The sequence below is a fragment of the Tachyglossus aculeatus genome (assembly GCF_015852505.1).
Source record: "Tachyglossus aculeatus isolate mTacAcu1 chromosome 12 unlocalized genomic scaffold, mTacAcu1.pri SUPER_6_unloc_1, whole genome shotgun sequence".
NCBI lineage: Eukaryota > Metazoa > Chordata > Mammalia > Monotremata > Tachyglossidae > Tachyglossus > Tachyglossus aculeatus.
This window is the reverse complement of record NW_024044828.1, coordinates 7,254,160-7,278,592: the sequence shown is the minus strand read 5'-3', so window position 1 is coordinate 7,278,592 and position 24,433 is coordinate 7,254,160. Positions and strand designations below refer to the sequence as shown.

General features: G+C 39.2%; 1 protein-coding gene and 1 non-coding gene across 5 annotated transcripts in view; both read left to right on the top strand.

Annotated features, from left to right (window-relative positions):
• CACNA2D1 (calcium voltage-gated channel auxiliary subunit alpha2delta 1) overlaps positions 1-24,433 on the top strand; it is a 441,193-nt gene that overhangs the window by 126,440 nt on the left and 290,320 nt on the right. The gene's annotated exons all lie outside the window — the stretch shown is intronic.
• LOC119921186 lies at positions 18,907-19,044 on the top strand. Its single transcript, XR_005448491.1, has one exon. It is a non-coding gene; the product is annotated as a small nucleolar RNA SNORA7 (small nucleolar RNA).

Sequence of the window (24,433 nt, the reverse complement as noted above, 5' to 3'; positions counted from 1 at the left end):
TGGTACTTCCCAGCACACCTGTTCATGCATGACCACTGGGACATTTGTTTTACCAAGTGAAGATGGGAATAATCTTATGTGCTTGTCTGCTGGGTTACCGTGGGCAAGTCACTTACAGTCTCTGTGCCTCAGTTTCTTCATCTGTAAAATGGGAATTAAAACCACGAGTCCCATATGGGACATGGTTTGTGTCCACCCCGATTTTCTTGTATTCATTCATTCAATTGTATTTATTGAGTGCTTACTGTGTGCAGATCACTGTACTAAGACAAGTTGGTAACACATAGAGATGGTTCATACCCAAAAACGGGCTCAAAGTCTAGTATCTACTCCCAGTACTTACTGGGTCAGGCACATAGTGAGTTCTTAACAAGTACGACAGTCATTATTATTATTCTTCAGATAATTACATTGCCTTTAATGTAAGCCTGTGTTGACTCTCAACATTTGCCATGTTCTCCATTCCATGTTTCTCCTTGTGTTCATCCCTTTGCAAGGGCTCTGATGATACTGGACATGGGCTCAAGAAGTACTCATAAAAAGTAAATTTTAAATCACTGGACTAGTCCCTATGCACAGCAATTTAAATGTCATTGGTTGATTTTTTTCCCTATATATGATTTTCCTATATATATGACTTTTTTTTCCTGTAATGATTATATATCATTAGTGATGTCTATTAGTCCTCAAAATGGTTGAAAACAAAGCTCAGGGGCATGTGTCAAGTTACTTAGTAAGGTTCTTTATAAGCATACTGATATGAACCCAACTGGGAAATAGTCTGCTTTTACCATAGCCAAAGGAAAATCAAGTGGGACTTGGTTAACCCAGGATAATTTACTCTCATAGCCAGAGGCCTGCATTGAAAATCCTATTTCCCCATGTTCTTGAAACAGAAATCTTTTCCTTCTGTTTGTCATAAATTACTCTTCAGTCGCATTAGAAAGTAGATTATCTGAAGTAACCGGGCCCAAGATAACTCTGTGGATTGGCTATGCTGGCAAAGTGACCCGTGTGATGAGGAAATATGGCAGCTAAAACCAATGATTTGGCTGGCCATTTGGGGAATATTTACTTCATTGTCCCCAGGCTGCTTTGCTACACAGACTCAACAAATTAAAACATTACTTCCAGGAAACATGTAATGATGCTTAGCATATGGACAGCAATACCCATAAACATAGAGTTAAATTACCTCTGTCCCAAAATATTTCATTCTGATGATTTCTTAAATCATACTAAGACCATAATCTTTAACAGTTTTAACTTTGATAATTTTTTTTAAATGGTGAATTATCTTGTAGGTTTATGTGCCCCCCCATACACACACACACAAATAAATGATAAAATATATAGGCATTATTTCTAATGTGTTGGGAAATAGGTGGTCAGTAATTTAACTAAGCAAAAGTATTACTTTTAAGTATTCTCACATGGATGGGGTGTTGTGATTGCTCTATAATGGAGTTTAATAAGATGGCCTAGTTCCCTTTTTCTAGGAATTTACTATCATTCGTAGGACTATAATATGTTTTTAACCTTAAAAAAAAAACCCTCTAGGTTAGGAATAAATTAAGGTGGTTCATGTTTTTTGTAACCTAATATCCCCAAAACAAACAATTAAAATCAGTTATGCAAATTCAAACCCTTGAAATGAAAGTAGAACAATTTTGGGATGAATAAATATAATAAAGCTATCCTTTATGAAATTTTTTTCTAGGATTTATTGGATTCTGGGTTTGTCAGTGAGTTCTTAAGTGTATTTCCCTGCAGACACTTCTCACCTTCCTATCTGAGGTTAATCACTGAGTTCTTACCTCAGAGGGAGAACAGTACAAGGGGAAAAGTAAAAACAGTAATACCTATATGTGACCCAAATACATTTTCATGGTCAGATAAGAAATGTTTTGAGTTCTTAGATAAACAGCAACAACAAAAAAATCTATCAGCAAAGTTATTTGACTATCTATGCTTAGAGATAAGGAAGTCCTTTGCTCTTGTAACATCCTGAATTCAGTCCTCACTTGCTCCCTTGTAACTGGTTTGTGTAGTATAGATTCTGGAGCAAAGACCCATATATCCCTCCTTCAACCATAGACATCTGACAGTAGATTTTTTTCCCCCATTAATCAATACCAAGTAGGTGTTAATAGTGGTGGTTGTTCATTGAGCATGTACTAAATGTGATACACAGTTCTGAGTGCTTTGGAAGTTTATCTCTGCCAACAAGGAGCTTATGTAAATCAGGCTTTGTTGTTGTTGAAGGTGTATCTATAATAGCATCTTTAAATACTATATTGCTTTCCCACAAATTTACTGTCGTCTAAAGAGCAACTCATCCTAGAAATTTGGATCACAGCCTTGAATCCACAGTAAGTTGTGCCTGAGAAAATCTACCTTGCTAATATGGTGAATGGTAGACTGTGAGCCCATTCTTGGGTAGGGACCATCTCTATATGTTGCTGATTTGTACTTCCCAAGTGCTTAGTACAGGGCTTTGCACACAGTAAGCGCTCAGTCAATATGATTGAATGAATGAATGGTAGCTTCCCTTCTAGTTATAACAACTCACTTCTCAAGTATACTTCAAAGGTTCTGAGTGTTTTGTTTTTTGTTTTTGGTTGTTTTTTAGATGGAATTTAAGAGCTTACTGAGGGCCAAGTACTAGTGGAGATAGAAGCTAATTGAATTGGACCCAGCCCATGTCCCAAGTGGTGCTCACAGTCATAATCCCCTCTTTACAGATGAGGTAATTTTAGGCCAGGAAAAGTCAAGGGTCTTGCCTGTGCTCTTTCTGCTATGTCACACTGCATGTCAGTATTGTCTGTGATTTCTGACAACATTATTTAAAATCACAAAACAGGGATAAAATTCCCTTTTTCCCTCCCTCTAAAACTGTGAACCCCTTGTGGCGTAGGGACCTTATCTTGTCAGACTGCCTTGTCAGCACTTGGCTCAGGGCTTTGCACATAGTAAGGGCTTCATAAATACCATTATTATTAATAATACTACTCTTAATTCCTCCACATGTTAGAATTTTCTTTCAAATTATATCTGGTTTAATTTTAGTATCATTTAAATCCTAATTGACTTTGATTAACTTTCATTAATATTTATGGAGGATTCATACTAAAATGCTTGGGGAAGAACACCAAGAACACGTGCTAGGAAAGCAGCATGGCCCAGGGGATAGAACCTAGGCTGGGAGTCAGAAGGACCTGCATTCTGCTCCTGGCTCTGCCACTTGTCTGCTTTGTGATCTGGGGCAAGTCACTACACTTCTCTGGGCCTCAGTTCCCTCATCTGTAAAATGGGGATTAAGACTATGAGCCCCATGAGGGACATGGACTGTGTCCAACCAAATTAGCTTCTGTCTACCCCAGCACTTAGACAGTGCCTGGTACCTAGTAAGCACTTTTCAAATACCATTTAAAAAAAACCAAACAGAAAAAAAATAAAGAAAAAATACCCCAAAACCCAAAAAACAAGCACCTAAGGCACAATCCCTGCCCACTGGGAAGAAAGTTACTTATTCCATCATGCTAGATAGGATCTTTAATGCTAAAGTTTGCAAATTATATTCAAACACCTACAAGAAAACACACTGAGCTACATTTCCCATTACATCATTACAACTGCCACTTACTTGCTGTGTGATGTTGGGCAAGTCACATAAATTTTTCTGTGCATCCATTTCCTCATCTCTAAAATGGGAATTCAATACCTGTTCTCCCTCCTTTTAGACTGTGAGCCCCATGTGAAACTGTGTCCAGCCTGATAATCTTGTATCACCCCCAGCATTCATTATGGGAGGTGGCACAGAGTAAGCACTCAACAAATACCACATACTTAACAAATGCTGAGGTACAGCTCACGATCCTCCTCAACACCTGTGATTTCAAAAAAATTTTGTGATATGTATAATTTGCAGCTTGCAGAGCATATGCTTATTTCAAATTAATTTAAGACGCCAATGAAAACTTTTCCCACTCCATAGGCAATCTAAATGTTCCCATTTGAATTTTAGATTGTACATTGTTCACCCTATAGCTACTAACTCATTTTTGGGGGGGTTTATCAGTGCATGCATTCCTGACTGATGAATCTTAGGAAGGATATAATAGACCTGGAGAAGGTAAGGAGGATGACAAGGAATAGATAAATGCCAAATGAGAAGAGAATGAAAGTAATTAGAACTTCAACTTGGGAAGATGAAGGCTGAAAAGAGGATCTGATTGAAATGAATATAATCATATAGAGATGAGGGTAGAGCAAAAAGATGAAAATGTTGTTAACCAAATTCCACAAAACTGTGGCTAGAGGTCTCTTATTGAAAGGAAAAGGTGAAAGATTCAAAAGAACCCAGGAAACCAGTTTCCTACATAATAGATGGACAGGATGGAGAAGGATTACCAAAGGGAGTTGTCCAGCCAGGGTATATTAAAAATGTTATGAAGGATTTGGATAAGGAATTTATCAGAGAAAGTTATGAATTTCAGTTGATGTATCCATAACCCGAGATGGCAGAATCAAAGATGACAATCATAAAACAGTTCCTCCGAACATTCCTTAATGCCACAATTGGAAACAGAATCCTGGACTCTATGATACAGTAGAGTTGGTAGATTCAATTCCTGTCATGAGGAGCATAAAATTCTTATGTTTCTATTATCTTCTTCTAGGTGAATGTGAAAATACCAGCCTTAATGATTCCATCCTCAAAAAGAGAAGTTTTATTACTAGGAAAGAAGATAATAGATTAAGGATGATCAGATTTAATAAATATTGCAGGAAGTGTTAGAAATTGATAAATTTGGCCGGTGTACTGTATAACACTACATAATTATTTCCACTTGGAATGCTCTCAGTTGAGTTTAACTGAACATAGAAAAACTATGGATTTCATTAAGTATGAAAAATGAATCACCTGAATTCATGTTTTCTCCTGTCTATGTTGCATTCTTTGAAGGCATCTATTTTTCTACTGTCAGTTCCTTAATACTCTTAGTTTATTAAAATGATTAATCTTAAAATATTGGTAATTGTGAAAATAATTAGTGTTCATCACAAGTGAATAACATGGTAATTTGAATTTTGAATAGGAAGCATGATTCTCCTAGTGGAAAAGGAGCAATTTAATAAAACCAATATGAGTGTTTGTTCTCATAGACCCCTAGACAGGGATATGGAGTCAGCCTTCTATTCCTGGTTCCAAGTAGACTAAACTGATCTGAAAGGGTATATCACCTCCAAAATTAAGTCAGTAACTCCATCTACCACTTAGGAACTCTTATTTACACTCTCCTTGGTCCCCGTGTATATGTCTGCTCAATTTCTTTTCTAGTGCTCTAGTTTGCAATGGTTTTGTTTCTCTCCCCCATTAGACCAAATGTTCTTTATGGTCAGGGAACATATCCCTTTGCTGTACTATTCTAAGTGGGTATTCAATAGAGACATTACTACAGCTACTACTAGGACACTATTACTACTACTACTACTATTTAATCACCAAATTTGATGAGCCATTTCTGTAGGGGAAGCAGTATGCTAGGTGTTTGGGGAACATATGAATCAATAATATACTTATTGAGCTCTTACAAAGGGTGGAGCACTGTATTACACACTTCAGTGCTTAGACATCACAAGCAAGACACTTTTTGTTGATTGCTTTCCTCTCCCTCTATAAAAATACACAACAGTTGGGGTATTTCTGCTTGAGGAAAGAGTTGCATTTTGAATAGCTCTTGTTGTTGGTAACACCAGGTAAGATAAACCTATCTGTGGAACATCACCTCACTAGGGCTATCTTTTGAAACTTCGGAAAGTCTTCCATCACCTTGTTTGCCAGGTGATAATCAGCTTTTCCAGGATGCCTTTCCCTCTTCTAAACTTGCACGTCCCCCCACCCTCCAAACTGGGTCTTGAGTGTCCTGAACTGTCACCCATAACATGAAAGAGTGAGGAGGGATGTGCAACAATCAGTTTTGGATTGAAAGACTTTGCACAGTCCTGGAAGTCAGAAGATTCTGGGCTCTAATCCCAGCTCCGCCACTTGTCTGCTGTGTGACCCTGGGCAAGTCACTTTACTTTTCTCTGCCTCAGTTCCCTTGTCTGTAAAATGGGGTTTAAGACTTTGAGTCTCATGTGGAACTTGATTAACTTGTATCTATCCCAGCACTTAGTAGAGTGCCTGGAACATAATAAGGGCTTAACAAATACCATTTACAAAGAACAACATATTATTGATTAAAAAAAAAACAAAACCTCAGTCCATGAATTGACTTCCAGAGTTGTGCTACTTCTGTGCACATGAACAGAACTGGTTTCATGGTGGTTGTGGGCAGTCAGGAGGATATCCACTCCTGCCTGTGGCTGAAACCACCGGCTTCTTCATTTGACCAGTTGAAATGATATGAACCACTTCCTGTACATTAGGTAAAAATGTACTTGTGGGTCCAAATAATTTAATACCCCGAATGTGTCCTTTGTGGATAATCAGTGAGTGAGGCATCCAGCAGAAACTCTTCACATCATATCTAAATCAGTCTGAGGAATCAAAGCATCCAAAAGGGGATAATTCAGAATTGGATTTAGAGATTGCTTGAACGAAATCCCGAACTGCTTTGGGTTTATTCGTGGGGTAGGGTTGGAGGTTTGGAAGATACTAATACTAAAAGGAACGGCATGGTCTAGTGGATAGAACATGGGCCTAGGAGTCAGAAGAACCTGGGTTCTAATCCCAGCTCCAGACACATCTGCTGTGTGATGTTGGGCAAGTCACTTCACTTCTCTGTGCCTCAGATTCCTCATCTGTAAAATGAGGATTAAGACCGTGAACCCACGTGGGCCAGGGACTGTGTCCAACCTAAGTAGTGTGTACCCTCCCAGTGGTTACAACAGTGCCTGATATATAGTAAGTGCTTAGAAAGTACTGTTGTTATTAATGCTATCATTTAAATTTTTCTTAAAAATCAAAAACTATATGAATCTGTATATATAATTCAATTCTGGGTCCAGTCACCTCAGCCGATTTCTGGTGTTTTAGTGGGTAGTCATTAGGCAAGATTTCAGGGAAAAGAAGAGAGAGCACTAGCACTTGAGTTATGGTGCTTCAGTGCTAATGAACAGATGCTTAGCTGTGAACTGAGAGACCTGGCACAGTTAAAACGTGACTGTATCTGGGAAGGAATCACCGAGCTTTGTAAATCCTGTCAGATCTACCTTGGCTGGCTCCCTATATACCATATGCCATCAGACTTTCCAGTTTCTTTGTCTCTGCATTAATCTAGCTCAGCCACTTCTGAAAATGAGGCCTGGGGAGCTGAGAGTGAGTGCTGTCAGTGTTTATTCCTGGCTCAGACACAGATCATTGCGGTATCATTGTCAGGCTAAGGAGGAATGGGGGGAAGGTGGGCTTTCAGCACTGTCACGAGGAAAAAGGATTATGTTGGTGTTGGAAATCTGAACTTGCTGAAGAATGATTCCCCAGGGGCGTGAGGGGTGGAAACAGATAACAGACAGGGGAAGAGCAGGGAGTCTTGTGCAGAAAGAAGCAGTGTGGCCTAGTAGAAAGAAGTTGAAAGAGCCAGTGGACAAGTGTTCTAATTCCGGCTCTTCTATGTGACTTGTACAAGTCATTTACCTTCCCTTTGTCTCAGTTTCCTCATGTAAAATAGGGATTAAATACTACTTCTCCTATACTGCAAGCCCTATCTGGGTCAGGGACTGTGTCTAACCTGGTAATCTTGTATCTACCCCAGTTCCTAGAACACAGCTTGGCACCCAGTAAGTGCTTCGTAAGTAACATAAAAAGAGTCTCTGCTGGACCTATTACCAGTCATGTTTAGAAAGAGCTGAGAGAACACAGGTCTGGCTCTGTGGATTGGGGGTAATCTGGGGAAATCTAGGTGTTCACCCAAGCGTATTTCAGTAGGCGTGTGTCTGTGGATCCTTTTTAATATGATCAGGGCAAGTCTATTGATTCTAGACTAGATGACTTCACTACCAAGTCAGGATTCATGATGCTATCAATTTTATTACAAAAACACTTCACAGATGAGGAAGCAGGTGCATCTTGCATAGGGGAGAGGGGTTTAGAGAGAATAGTTCATTTACTGGAGGCAAAATTTGATTCAACTAATAAGCTTTCCCCCTATACCCCTCCTCTTTTCCCTTTCTCCATTTCTCTTCAGGTCAGGGGCTGGTAGCATAATTAAAAACTGAATTATTTATGAAGAGCCATTAAAGTGGGTGTCTCGCAGATTAGTCAAAGACAGCACAGAGCTGACACCAAGCTACAGGCTTCTCTTTTTCTCTCTCAATAAATGAAGTCTTGAACGTTTGTCTGAAAACCGAGTATATGGGTTCAGAGCATTAAAGCATAAGTCTTTCTGCATAAAACATTCTGAGATCTTAAAGATACACACACACATACACACACACGGATGTACATACACTTGAGTGTGATTGCATAAATGTTTTCTCTGGTGGAAACCCTATCTGCCCAGGTAGATATTTATCCACTACTGAGGTGTTACTAAGGAGAAGGGCAGAAAGGCTTGATGAGTGAGGAGGATTAGTCTTTGATTAAACCCACAAACTGCTGATTTATGGCATTATTTACCTGTTATGTCATCTTGGCCAAATCACTTGGGTTTTTGGGGTTTTTTTTAATGGTACCTCCTTCCCCTCCCCAAAGCACCTGTATATATGTTTGTACAGATTTATTACTCTATTTTACTTGTACATATTTACTATTCTATTTATTTTATTTTGTTAATGTGTTTTGTTTTGTTGTCTGTCTCCCCCTTCTAGACTGTGAGCCCGCTGTTGAGTAGGGACTATCTCTATATGTTGCCAACTTGTACTTCCCAAGCGCTTAGTACAGTGCTCTGGACACAGTAAGCGCTCAGTAAATATGACTGAATGAATGGTATTTGTTAAGTACTTACTAAGTAAGTGCAAGGCACTGTTCTTAACCCTGGGGTAGGAACAAGATAATCAGGTTGGACACAGTCCCTGTTCTACATAGGCTCATGGTTTTAATCCCCATTTTACAGATGAGACAGCTGAGGCACAGAGAAGTTAGTGACTTGTCCCAGGCCACTTAGCAGGTAAATGGTGGATTAGAACCCAGGTCTTCTGCCTCCCAGGCTTGTGCTCTTTCCACTAGGTCATTCAGTTTTTCAACTTGACCTTTGGTGCCTTAGTTCCCTCATCTATAAAATGGGGATCAAATTCTCCCTCCATTTTAGTCTGTGAGCCCTGGGTGGGACAGGGATGGTATCTGATATGATTATCTTTTATCTATCCTGGGAATTTATACTGTGCTTGGCACATAGCTGTGCTTGGCACACTTAAGAACTATAATAATGATAATTATAATTAACCTTTGGTAAATCCACCAATTGCATTTTTGTGGCATTTCTTACCTGTTGTGTGACCTTGGATAAGTCACTTCTTTGTGCCTCAATTTCCTACCTGTAAAACAGAGATTCAATACCTGTTCTCCCTAGATCTCTAGTTCTCCATATGGAACTAGGGGTTGGCCCTGACCCAGTTGCCCTGTATCTATCCTAAGCACAATGCTTGGAACATAGTAAATGATTAACAAACACCGCTATTGTTATCTTATAATATCACAATATATTATATCTCATATATATTATATCTCATATGACAATATTAACCTTAATAATAACAATAATTAGGGTTAAAAGTGATAACTGGCTTTTCCACTTGCTTTCTGTGTAACCTTGGGCAAGCCACTTTATTTCTCTGTGTCTCACTTACCTAATCTGTAAAATGGGGATTAAGACTCTGAGCCCCATGTGGGACAACCTGATTATCTTGTATCTATCCCAGTGCTTAGAAAAGTGCATGGCACATGGTAAGAACCTAACAAATACCATAATAATAATAACTATTATTATTATTTTGATCTCTTCCATACCCCCTTCCATCAGGTTTTCACTTCACCAATAGCTAACTAGTTATCACATTATTATTATTATTAATACTTTTATGGTATTTAAGTGCTTATTATCTGTCAAACTCTGTTCTAAACTCTGGGGTGGTACAAGTTAATTAGGTTGGACACAGTCCCTGTCCAGCATAGGACTCACAGTCTAAGTAGGAGGGAGAACGTGTAAGTAGTACTTTGTGACTAACACTGAATTAACTAAATGCAGTGGCCTTTACTCCATCCTAATCTTCTTCGACCCCTCAGCTGTGGTCAACACTGTTGACCACCCCTTTCTCCTGGAAACATTATTCAACCTTGCCTTCACTGACACGGATCTCTCCTGGTTCTCTTCCTGTCTCTCTGGCTGCTGATTCTCAGTCTCTTTTGTAGGATCCTCCTGGGCCTCCCACCCCTTAACTGTAGGAGTCCCTTGGGGCTCAGTTCTGGGTCCCTTTCTATTCTCCATCTACACCCGCACTCTTGGACAACTCATTCTTTCCCATGGCTTCAACTACTATCTCTATATGGATGATTCCAAATCTACATCTCCAGCCCTGATCTCTCTCCTTCTTGTCTTCCCATCCAAACCTGCCCGCCTCGCCCCATGAGGTTCCCATTACTGTAGATGGCACCACCATCCTCCCTGTCTCACAAGCCCAGAACCTTGGCATATCTGTCACCATATATATTTGATCTGTCACCAAATTCTGTTTATCATTAAAATGTGTCCTTTCCTCTCCATCCAAACAGCTACCATGTTAATATGAACATTTATCCTATCCCGCTTTATTTATCTACCCTATCCTGCATCGGTCTCCTTGCTGACTTCCCTTCTTCATGTCTGTCCACATCCCAGTCTATATTTCACTCTGCTTCCCACATCATTTACCTACAAAACTGTTCAGTCCATGTTTTTCCACTCTTCAAGAACCTCCTGAAGGGACTGGAGGAGGTATTCCCCAACTAAGTCTTCATTTCATTACGTCTATTTCAGGTGTATTCTGGTGATAAAGTGCTATAGAACACAGCATTTTCAATGTATGTATTTTTTTAATGTATGTATCTACCTGCAAAATGACTCCACACGAACACTTATAGTTTTATAAAGAGGACTGTTTATGAATTCATACTCAAATGCATTAATATGGTTGTATGTGGGCTTTCCAATTAAATGTTGGTAAAGATCTGCCATGATAGGTATGTGTGAGGAGGACAAAGGGTATTAAGAGGTGTCACTTCTCTACTCATCATTGGCTGACAGTCAACGGGGAGCAGTCAACACACATCCTTTTTTTAAAGGGAGTTGTAGGCTTAATGAAATCCCTAAGAGATGTGGGAGTTGACATAATTACATTAAGACAGAGAGTACTTGGCAAAAATCAGCAGGGAATTGATCTAAAAATAGAAGATAGCTATATTTATATTCTTTTCCTGGGCTTTTGCAGAAAAAAAATGACAGTATGAAACATCTTACATATTCAGAACTTAGATGAGTATCCTTTCCAACTGAAATTGCCCTATATCTTTATAAATTGGAAGCAGTGTGGCCTAGTGGAAAAAGCACAGGCCTAGGAGTCAGAAGAGCTTACCTGGGTTCTAAATTGGGGTCTGCTACTTGCCTGCTGTGTAGCATTGGGTAAGTCAATTAAATTATCTGTGCCTTAGTTGCCTCCTCAGTAAAATGGGGTTTAGATCCCTCTTCCTGCAACTTAGACTGTGTCCAACCTGATTATCATGTATCTACCCTAGTGCTTAGAACAGTGCTTGATACGTAGTAAGTGCTTAACAAATACTGTTAGTAGTAGTGGTAATAGTAGTAGCAGTAGTAATGATGATGGTAATACTAGGAATTTCTGATTTCCCCAGGAGGGTGGGAAGATGTACATTTATTACTATCTAGGATCTATAGAAGAAGAAGTGTTGTTCTTTTCACTGCTCATCTTGTCTTAGAAATTTAGCTTAGGTGAACCCATTCCCAGTGGTATTTATTGGGTGTTTATTGTGTGCAGAACACTGTACTAAGTGCTTGGGAAAATACAACATAAAAGTGTGTGGAACCTTGTATGATTCCCTTCATAATAGGTATTGTGCCTATTTCTTAGGAGTTGACATAAATTATACTACACTATACTCTGAATACTGTACACTGTTGTGGACTGGGAATGTGTTTATTATTAATGATAATAAATGATTAACAAATACTGCTATTATTATCTTATAATATCATAATATATTGTGCATCATATATTATATATCATATAATATGATAATATAACCCTAATAATAAACATAATTAGGGTTAAAAGTGATAACTGGCTCTGCCACTTGTCTGCTGTGTGACCTTGGGAAAGCCACTATTATTATTACTATTAGGGTTAATATTGGGCTCCCTGCCCAAAGCTACACAGCTGTCAAGTGGTGGAGCAGCATGGCTTAATGAAAAGAGCACAGGCTTGGGAGTCAGAGGACATGGGTTCTAATCCTGGCCCGCCACTTGTCTGTTGTGTGACCTTGGGCAAGCCACTTAACTTCTCTGTGCCTCAGTTCCTTCATCTGTAAAATTGGGACTGACTGTGAGCCCCATGTGGGACAACCTGATTACCTTGTATCTACCCCAGCACTTAGAACAGTGCTTGGCATATAGTAAGTGCTTAACAAATACCATAATTATTATTAGTGGGATTTATTGTGGTGAACTGACAATGTCAATTAGAAAGAAGTTTGGAAAGCACTGATATTGAGAAGTCATGGTCTCTAGTTTGATTTATAAACTGTGTTGTAAGACAGGTGTTAGACACCCTCTGGAAAGCCATTAGACATCTCCGATTCTCTATTAGTCGGTGACCTCACCACACAAGCAGGGACTAGGCGGGGCGAATGGCATCTTGAAGCCTCTGTTGGTTCAGAAAATTATACCCTACAGCCACCCCTGTAATTAATTTTTAAAGCTGTTCTAAAATGTTGGATCTTGGCTTATGTATCCTTCTATTTTATCCTGAGAATTATGCAGTATGTTAATACAAACATCATTCAAGTAGTGTCGAAAATGGGACCTAAAATTGTCAGAATCAGGGAGGTGGGATTCTTTTGGATAATTGCAAATTCTTATATTTAGCTAATTGGGCAGGGAAGGTCAAGGGAAGAGAATCACCATTCAGGGGGAAAATAGCTACTTTGGAGAAAGAGTGTCCCCAGGCAGGGAGCCAGAGTCATTCATTGCTTTGACGGTTGGTCCAGTGCTCCTGCCATTCCCAATCCGGATGATGTGGTGGCCAGAGCTGCCTCTGACTGCACAGGGCGAGGGCGGGTGGAAATTAAATTCTAGCTGGTCCGCTACTGCTCTGAGAGGTCCAGAAGGGCACGTATTTCCCTAGTGGGCACATATTTCTCTTATGGGTGAACAACAGAACACTGGCATCAGTCAGTTTCAATCCCTTTTTTTTTAATTCCAAACTTAGTGGGTGGAGCACTGTACTAAGAGCTTGGAAGAGTAAGATACAGCATAGTTGGTTGACACGATGCTTGCCCACAAGGAGCTTATGTTGGTGTTGTTTGTAGCATGAGTTTGGGTACCTTACAGTAGTCAGACTTCCTTAAAAGAAACTCATCTGTCTCCAGGACATGACTTATAACAAAAGAATAAAACTCCTTTAAAAAAGAACAAATAAAACCAAAAACAAAGCAAGCAAACAAACTCCCTCAGGAGTCCCAAACCTCTTCTGATAAAACCACCATCAATCAGCCCAAGGAACTGCAGCAAAATGCTCCCAACTCATCACCTAAACAACCCCCTGCTAGTGGTCTAACGAAATATTTTTGGATTGCTCACCCTCTCTTTTGGTTGTTTCAAAGCAGTTCATCTGAAAGGGGCTACTATTTCCATTTTACTCAGCTGTAACTGTGAATAGGTTTTTGAGAGAGATCATCTGGGCTAGGGAGGTGTTCAATGTCTACCTCCACTGAGCTGCAGTTTTGAGGGAATCTGTCTCTCACTAGCCAGTCTGATGGTGGGTACTATGGAGATGGACTTTCTGCCTCTGAAGTTTAAAGAATGAGGATGATGAGATTGCCGGTACCGAGTAAACATGAATGAGGTAAAAGCTGAAATGTAACTGGGCCTGATTAAGTAACAGATTCATTTTCCAGGAATAGATGTGTGGCTGCTTGAGATTCAGTGGACTCACTTTTTGTTGATGATGATGATATTTGTTAATCAATCAGGTGTATTTATTGAGCACTTACTGTGTGCAGAGCACTGTACTAAGCACTTACTATGTGCCAAGCACTATTCTAAGTACTGGGGTAGATACAAGGTTCTCAGGTTGGACACAGTCCCTGTGTCACATGGGCCTCACAGTCTCAATCCCTATTTTACAGATGAGGTAACTGAGACCCAGAGAATAATGATAATAATGATAAGCATTATTATTATTAGAGTATTTGTTAAGCGCTTATTATGTGCTGAGCAGTGTTCTAAGCTCTGGGTTAGTTGCAAGGTAATCAGGTTGTCCCACATGGGACTCATAGTATTAATCCCCATTTTACAGATGAGGTAACTGAGACACAGAGAAATTAAGTGACTTGCCCTAGGTCACACAACAGACAAGTGGCAGAGCAGGGATTAGAACCCATGACTTCTGACTCCCAGCCATCATTCACATTTATTAAGCACTTACTGGTGGGGAGAGTACTGTGCTAAGCAGTAGAGAAAACACAGTGGAGTTAGTAGACATGAGTCCTGCCCTCCAGGAGCTCACTATTTTGTTGGAGGAGAAAGGTACTGAAATGCATTTCTGGCAGGGGAATACTCTTTAATCATTATAGTACTTGTTAAGCACCTATGTGCCAAGTACTGTACAAAGTTCTGTGGTAGAAACAAAATCAGGTGAGACACAATCCCTGTTCCACGTGGATGGAACAATTTAGGTAGGGAGGAAACAATAAGACTGTGGGTCCCATGTGGGACATGGACTGTGTCCAACCTGATTATCTTGTACCTACTCCAGCGCTTAGTACTGTGTCTGGCACGTAGGGATTTAGGGGATGAGTATTAGTCTATAGTGATGTGGAAGGACTGAAGTGGCTGTAGGAGTTGAAGAAATTAGAGTTAAATCAGTTTGGGCTTCTTTGAGGAGAGGGAATTTTAGAATGAGGATGAGGTTCCAGTAAGTGTGAGTCAAGTAATCATTGAACCACATAAATTCAAGATGATGACATTTTTACTGTTATCTTTGATGTCAATTTCCTTACAAACTAGAGTATAAAGTGGAGCACTGGTTCTGTCAGTTCTTTGTTTACTTTATTGAATACAACTACGAGCACACTGAAGAACCTGGGAGTACTAACCTCCAGCTCCTTAAAATGCAGAGTCCCTTGATGGTTCTTCAACTGCTGATTTAATTTCAAGATGTGTGCTTTTCCTCAGATTTTGGCCACTTGTATGGATCCTAAGCAATAACATTTCCCAGCTTTTCATATTTTATAGATTTGAGATGCAGTATTTATCTTGAAGAAATTATATTTTTAATTGCCTGGAGGGAAAGGATTACAAATAGATTGGATAAACTACACAGCTCACTGGTTCTTAAAAGACTAACATAGTTTTATTTAGGTCTCTCTGTCTTTTATAGGCTCTCTCAGCTAATTATGTACACATAACCCACACATACGCATCATTAAGTTCTCCTTACATTTCCCTCAGCTTCACCACCACGGTGCTACTGGAACCAACTGTCAGATTAATCCGTGTTATTGCTAATCATCGTTGCAGCAATGGAAAGGATTTGGTGGCCATGAAAGTGCAAAGATCGTGGACAGGTGAACCTACTGAGGTCTTGTTATATTCCGGAGACAGTTATACATTAATTTCCCCACAGGACTTACGACAGCAAACTCTAGTTTTCACGGGGGCTTAATAACATAAAATCTGGGAAAGAGAAGTTTTATTGGATGTGCCATTTAACTTTATTTACTCTCTGCCTTGAGAACCATTGCATCTTCTGTCTAATCCAGTGTTGGAGCCTTGTAGTTGTTAGAAGTGGCCATGTGGTTATAGCATCTCTCCTGCTTCCTTGGTAACCTTTGCTGAAGGTCATGTGATATAGAACACTGCAAATGTTACTGTGGGGTTTACAAAGAAAATGTAAAGGTGGAAAAAAATGTATAAAGATGCTTGCAATCAAATGACAAAAGCATGAGGATGTAAAAGGCATGTAAGCAAACACAGAAATGTATACACATTGAATTCAGAGTGATATAAAAATGCACTTGAAGGGAGGGTTACTTGCAGCAACCAGTATGAACAGCATGGCCTAGTGATTCCCTGGGAGTCAGGGAATCTGGATTCTAATTCTGGCTCCTCCACTTGTCTGCTGTCTAGCTTGGGGCAAGTCACTTATATTCTTGGTAACTCCATTTCCTCATCTAAAAAATGGAGCATTAAGTACCTGTTCTCCATCCTTTAGACTGAGCTCCTTGTGTGACAGGAACTGTTTCCAGCCAATCCACCATTTAGTACAGTGCTTAGCACATAGTAAGTACTTATTAATAATAAAAATGTTATTTTATTAACCACTGCTCGTCTAACAATTTCTGTGAAGCACAGATGAAATGGATGTATTGAATCTGGTGAATTATAAGGAAAGAAGAGCGGATGAGCTAGGCTTTGGGGCAAGAGAGTTAATGGGGAGAGGGAAAGGACAGGAAGACTGACAGAGGCAGGCTGGAAACTGGAGTGTTGGACAGGCAGGAGAAGGAGCATGTGAGGAAAGAGTAGGCATTTTGTAGAGCAGAATTAAGTAGAATGGCCCTGAATCCTTTGAAATTTAAAAAGCATTTTATAGTATTTCTTTCCTTTGTTTACTTTCTGCATGTGACCAAACGAGGGCAGGAATGGAAAAATACCATGGGGGAAAGACTGTTCTTTTTCAGTTTTGCATTTGGTTAAAGTGGAAAAAGGAGGGTATCTGATAAGTCTGTTTTGAAGAAAATTTAAAACTCAATTTTGCAGGGCCCAGATGTTTAGATAATCTGTATTGGATAAGCAAAATTGTGTTTGTGGGTGGGGGGGTTGAGGCAATGATTCCTCTTAAGTTGAATTAATCACTAACTACATGAGAGATGAAAGTGCTTTAAAACTTCTTCATGGGGAGTGCATTTTCCTCATATAATAGACGTATTTAAAATTGTTATTTAATTTATTGTCCAAGTTATGGCATCCCCTCAACCCACAATTCAACAGCTAGGCAATTGCTGTTGCGTAATGAACAGGCTGAGTTCCAAAGGATTCCATGACATTCTGAAGGTAGAGGGAGAAATCAGAGATGGTCCTGAAGGTTGTGGTCAAAAAGCTCTGGGGATAGGACAGAAGGATATGATAATAATGATGATGATGATGATGGTGTTGTTAAGTGCTTACTGTATGCCAAGCACTGTTCTAAGTGCTAGGGTAGATACAAGGGTACAAGTTTACCAGGTTGTACCACATGGGACTCACAGTCTTACTCCCCATTTTCCAGATGAGGTAACTGAGGCCCAGAAAGGTTAAGTGACTCACCCAAAGTCACACAGCTGACAAGTGGCAGAGCTGGGATTAGAACTCATGACCTCTGACTCCCAAGCCTTTCTACTCTTTCTACTTTCTACTAAGCCACACTGCTTCTCTGATCTGCAACCATTCCCTGTTCTTTTAGCTAACGTAGTTGTGTATCTGAACGTCTATGTGAGGACAACTACCCACCCCACGAGCAAACCTGGGCTCTTGGTGGGTGACCTGAAAGAGTTGACTCAAACACTCCATGTGTGCTTTCACAATAATTTGGCCCCTGTTGGGCTTCAACCTCAACTACCAAAGCAGTTTCCAGCTCCAGTCGCTGTGACTCAGGGCCCCACTCTGTCCAAGTAGATTTCATGATTGAACTCAGTTGGATAACAGCACTTTTTATTTCACCACAGTGACACAGAGAATGTAGAGATCAATTGTAATGTTCTACATGGACTAGAGAAGGTGGAGGAGAAGAGGGCATGGATGGGAGAGGGGTGAAAGGGGGTACGTGCCCTTGAGGGAGAGATACGGTATGTGATCTGAAGCATTTTAAATTCCGTTTCTGTTTCTTACACTTATATTTGGGTGCCTACTGATAATCTTGAATTGTGCATCTGTTTCTATTCCGATAAACAGGTTTGGTGAAAATTAACATGTTGACCTAACTTGTCCCCCAGTAAAAGGCATTTGCTAAATGAAAAAGCCCTGCAGGGCTAAAGTAATTAAATAGTTTTAATAATAAGGTTTAAAGCTATGCCATTTAATTTCTCCTATAAATCAATGGATAGAAGCTCCAGTGATTCTAGACCTTTTAAAGTTTTGTACATGAGGAGCAAAATTGGAATCTTTAAGTGGTGATTCCCTCAGTAGTGTGGGCAAGCAATAGCAATATTTATTGAGTACCAACTGGGTACACCGCACTGTACTAAGTGTTTGGGAAGTACACAACAACAAAGTGACATAAGCTCATCATGGGCACGGAATGTGTCTACTGACTTTGTTATATTGTTGTCTCTCGAGCGCTTAGTACAGTGCTCTACACATGGTAAGAACTTAATAAATATGAATGATTGACTGATATTCCCTGATCACAAGTCTAAGTACCAACTTGTTCACTGTCACTAGGTTTTCTATGCTTGAGGGCCACAAAATTTTTCCTCTCTTCCACATGGCTGTTAACCTTCTTCATCATCATCAATCATATTTATTGAGCGCTTACTATGTGCAGAGCACTGTACTAAGCGCTTGGGAAGTACAAATTGGCAACATATAGAAACAGTCCCTACCCAACAGTGGGCTCACAGTCTAAAAGGGGGAAAGAAACTCCTTCAAAGAAACTGTTCAGATGGATAAGGCTAGAGTTGAAAAATTTGAGATTTTGCTTGGCTGATAGTCTTATCCCCTCTCAGGGTCACACCTGGAGAGTTTCCAGTACTCTACCAGTCTCAGCTATGGGAGGGAGAGTGAAGCAGTGGCCTACCCATTCCATTCCTAGCTTGGGCAGTGGCTAGCAAGTGGAAGGCAATCTGTTACAAGTCAAAACTCACTCATGCTGGGCAGCAGCAGCAGGGGAGAGAATCATTCATTCATTGTATTTATTGAGTGGTTACTGTGTGCAGAGCATTGTACTAAGCTCTTGGGAAGTACAAATTGGCAACGAGTCGAGGCCGGAGCCTTGAATTTACTGTGCGGAACGTGGCAGTGGTAAGCCACTTTGGTATTTTTTACCAAGAAATCTCTATGGATCCACTACCAGAAAGATTGCAGCTGGAGAGCGGGGCGTTCTGAGAGAGATGTGTCCGTGTTCTGGGAGGGCTGTGTCTGTGTTCAGAAATGACTTGATGGCATAAGACAAGATAGTCTTATACTCTCTACCTGTATTCTTTAGGATAGCTATGCAGAATTTTATAATTAATCCCAACTTTAATTTAGTAATTCAACCCATTTCTAGGTGAATTTACCTACTTCTAATTTCAACAGATTTCAGAATTCCTCAAATCAAAATTTGTGTTACAGTAACAGAATCCAGGGAAAATCTTTAGTGATTTAATAACAATAATAATGGTATTTATTAAGTGTTTTCTATGTCCTAAGCAATGGGGTACATCCAAGGCAATCAGATCAGACACAGGCCCTGCCCCTCGAGGGGTTCACAATGTAAATGAAAGGAGAATAGGCATTAATCCCCACTTTTCCGATAAGAAAACCGAGGCACAGAGAAGTTAAGTGACTTGCCTGAGGTCACACAGCAAGAAACTGACAGAACCTGGGCTGGAACCCAGGTCTCCTATCTCCCTGCCCCATGCTCTTTCTAGTAGGCAATACTTCCTTCCACCCATTCATTAATATTAAATTGAGATCAATACCAAAGGTCTCATAAAAAACAGGAGAAATCAGGGTTTGTATTTTCTAGGAAACTAAAATGAGGAAGAAATGTATTGTGTGAAATGTTTTATTGAAATTGGAATAGAGACAGATTTAATTCTTAAGAAAAACTCTTAAGTACGGACGAGCTCTAAGAATCTCCCTGCCTCCAACAAACCAGCCCTGTGGTTTTTTGTGAGTCCATCATTATCTGCAGCGACTTTTAACATAATATGCAGGAACTAAATGAGAAGCTCACAATAAAAAAAATCATTGAATGATGCATTAATTATGATCACTGTGCCTAGAGGTTAGGTTCCCAGTGGGACTCATTTGCTCTTAGTGGGTATATTGATTCCTGAGTTGTAAGTACTATGAATACACATTCCAGTAGGGTCATGAAAGGGACACTAGCTAAGTTCTAGTCTGTTTTATCTGTGACCAGTGAATAATATTTTTTTTGGAAATAAACTTCGCCAAGTATTTTCACTGCTTAGAGCAGAGCTATTTTTCCAAACACTGCAGTGTATATTTGAGGCTACATCTCATACTTTATTTATACTGTGTGATTAAATAATGATGAGATGCAAAACAAAAATACACAACTTGAAAAATGTTTTTTTCTTCCCTTAAGTTTCACTTTTCAGGTGAACATATTTTAGTCATTCAATTGGTGAATCCTCATTTACTTTCAAATGTCATACCTACTACTATTAAAGAGATTTTACCCAAATCCTTTGAATCCAATATTATGACATATCAAAGTTTTAAAAATAATTTTTATATGGTACATTTAGTTTCTCAGGAACATTATTGTAAAACGACTGTTTTTTTTGGTCAACTGGTTTGACCTCCAATATAAATTAAGTTTCTATTTGTTTTTGTTGCTATGATTAGTTGCTGGTAAAATCATTTTCTTAAACTGTCTGCTTGCATTCTAGAAATGGATTCATGTATTCTTTGTTGAAATCTCAATTTGTAACTGAATTAGTTGGTATTCTTTCTTAGAATTCAAAGAAGATACATTTAGCCCTCTTGTGGTCAAGTAATGAAACATAAATAGTATAGAAACATGTCTTACATGGTGTAAAACTGAAAGCAAAGCATCGTAAATATGTATCTTTGGCTAATCACAACAAAATAAACAGGATCTAGATTTAGCTGGGCAATAATTTTGCTCAAGAGCCACTTGAGTGTATAAGCTGGGGAGGGCAGTGCATATTAAAGTTTTGGTACCTGAAATACCTTCCGATAAAAATGTTTATAGTATTTACTTAATACATATCACTTTATGCCCTTCTCACATATATGGCACTTATGAACATGCTAATAAACGTGACACAGATACTTTCCTGTGTAGTGAAGATAGTCAACATAATTTTACCTTTGCTGCCGTGGATTGAATCAGCTAAAAATTGATTATTCAATGGTAAATATTGAAAGCTCCCTCTGTGTAGATTAGTGTACAATTTGAAAACCTGGAATGAGGTCATTATTATACTCGCACCTGTTCTAGGTTAAAACGTTTTAATCAGATGAGGCTGACATGAAATGAAAGATTAATCACTTTCCATAAAGACTTTTTTTTAATAGCATTTATTAACCACTTACTATGTGCCAGGCACTGAACCAAGTGCTGGGGTAGATACACGACTTAGTCCCCATTTTATAGGTGAGGTAACTGAGGCACAGAGAAGTCAAGTGACTTGCCTAAAATCACACAGCAGACAGGTGGTGGAACCAAGATTAGAACCCAGGTTCTTCTGATTCCCGGGCCTGTATTCTCTCCATTAGTCCACACTGCTTCTCCAATGTAAACATATTATCTTGGGAGAAGCAAGTTGTTGGGAGATGATGTCAAATATGGCAGAAAATGCTGTTCTGCCAAACTGAAAGACTGATATAATCAGACCTATTCATTTATACTTTTTACTTAGAAATTCAATTCAGCAAGTAAGACAGTGATTTCTATTTTGCCTAAATTTAATCATATGACACGTTTTCACAAAAGTTTACAAAAGACACTCATAAGGAAATGCCAAAATGTTCTAGGTTGTAGATATATCTTACCTCAATTGGGTAAGAATAAGGAGTAGACAAGGTATCTTGTAGTTACCTCTGTTAATTATTCAACATTTCTTGTAGAGGTGTCAACCTTCATTCTTCCACTTATCTTCTGTGTGACCTTGGGCAAGTCATACAGGAAAGAGTCAGGGTCCAACCTGATTATCTTGTATCTACCCCAACACTTAGCACAACGCTTGCCGCATAGTAAGTGATTAATAAATATTGTTATCCTCATCATTGCTATTATAATCTGCTTTGCTTAAAAATGAGGGTGAAGATTTGCCATTTTGAAGGCAACAACTCATACAGGAGAAAGAGCTGTGCTGATAAAGAAAACGAAATATGACTGGGACACTTGGATTTTCTATTTTGCAGTCCTTGTCTCTCTGCTTTATGAATGTGTAAAATATGGATAGCTAAAATTCTTCCCTGCAATGTTATAATTGTTTAGGAAATATTGGAACCTTATCAAAGCAAGCTTAATCTCAACTGCAGTGAGGATTCTTTTTTTGCAAACAAAACAACAACCCCCATTTCCCCATTTTATTGAAGTCTGACCCGTTTAGGAAAATACAATTTTTCATTTGCATGAGTTTCTGTCTTTTAAAATCACATACAAGTTAGTGTAAATGCTTTTATTCTGAATCATTGTTCCTTCTTGAAATTTAGGATGAAGCAGGTACAAAAGGAGGGAAAGACAATGAGAATCCTCTTGGCCTATGTCCTTATTTTCAACCTCAAAAATTGGCTAGTTGGTTCAGAAATAGCTCTGAGAAGGGAATAAAAACAAACTTCTGAGTACAGTAAAAGCGAAACAAAACTTAATCTGGCAAGCTTGGGGGCAGGAGATCACAGTAAGTGCTCAAAAATACGATTAATAATAATAATAATAAAGACAGTTATTCAAAAATGCTGATTCTTAAATCATAGAGGCTGTCCAGCAGGGGGCATTGCATAGCAGCACAGGAGAAGCATCAGTAAATTTCCTTCAGTTTCCCAGGGAGGCCTTTAGATAATAAACTCCTTGAAGGTAGAGATCATGTTTACTACCCCTTTTGTACTCTTCCAAACACTTGGAACAGTGCACATCACACCATAGGCACTCAATAAATTGTATTTATTGATTGATAGACTGAGAAGACCATTTGCTCATTGTGGTCAGGAAATGTGTCTATTGATATATTGTAATAATATTAATGATAATAATGATGGTATTTGTTAAGCGCTTACTATGTGCCAAGCACTGTTCTAAGCGCTGGGGAAGATACAGGGTAATCAGATTGTCCCACATGGGGTTTATAGTTTTAATCCCCGTTTTACAGATTAGGTAACTGAGGCACAGGAAAGTTAAATGACTTGCCTAAGGTCACACAGACGATGAGTGGTGGAGCTGGGATTAGAATTCACGACCTTTGACTCCCAAGCCTGTACTCTTTCCACTGAGCCACGCTGCTCTCCCAAGCACTTAGTACAGTGCTCTGCACAGAGTAAGCACTCAATCAATGCAATTGAATGAATGAATGAATAATCAGATAAAGGAAGAATAAACTCTGCTAGGAGTCAGGGTCTTTTGGTATGATCGCACAGCAGGCTCAAGAAGGAGCCGTCCCTGGAAACCCCAGGAAAGTCAGCAAGAAGTGGATTTAAAACAAAAACCTTGGCTGGACTGTTTGCTTATCATATTAGGGACTATGCAATATGCTAGCAATATAAGCAATATGATTTGCTTATCATATTGTCTCAATAGTTTTCTTGAGGGAATGTCTACTTTTCTCATTACTAAAATAGCAAACTTACGCTGTCTTTCCAGGATTCTTAGTGAGTTTATGTAGAGCACTGAACATGTAACCTAATGCCCCGGCAGAGAGAAGTTCTATGTTGGGCAAAAACTAAAGCTGTTTGCTAATCAAATTAGAGTTTCTGCAATGCACTAGGGAAAGTGCTTATCTATGGGAGGACTCCATCTTTGCAAACTCCTTAACTACAAGAGATTAATCATTCCCAGCATTGGCTTTGTTGTGGAATAGGAGAGAGATATCTGAAGTGTGCTTAGTTTGTTTTCTGGTTGGTAAAGTACCAAATAAGCTTTTATGGCCCTTTATTTCAGGGTAGCTACTTAAAGGCATTTGCACTTTTTGGACCTACTGTATACTTCCAAATGGTATCGTGAGAATACTATCCCTTTACAACTCATTTTTTTCAGGTTTCAAATACAGACGGGCAAATTTAGAGTTTCTTTCCACAGTATTTCCAAGCAAGGACCATAACTTACATGGATGCAATTTTACTTCCAAATTACCCCAAATGAGCCTTTTTTAACAGTTTTTGATAATCCATGGAAAAACTTTATTATTTCTGCCAAGTTTTTCAGGTGTATGTCATTGTCCTGTGTAGTTGAAGACACCTCCGATGCCAAAGTTCATCTATGAGTTCTTATATAGCTGAAAAAGACAATGTGGGATCCATAGCCCTGGCCAACTTTTTGCCTCCTTCTG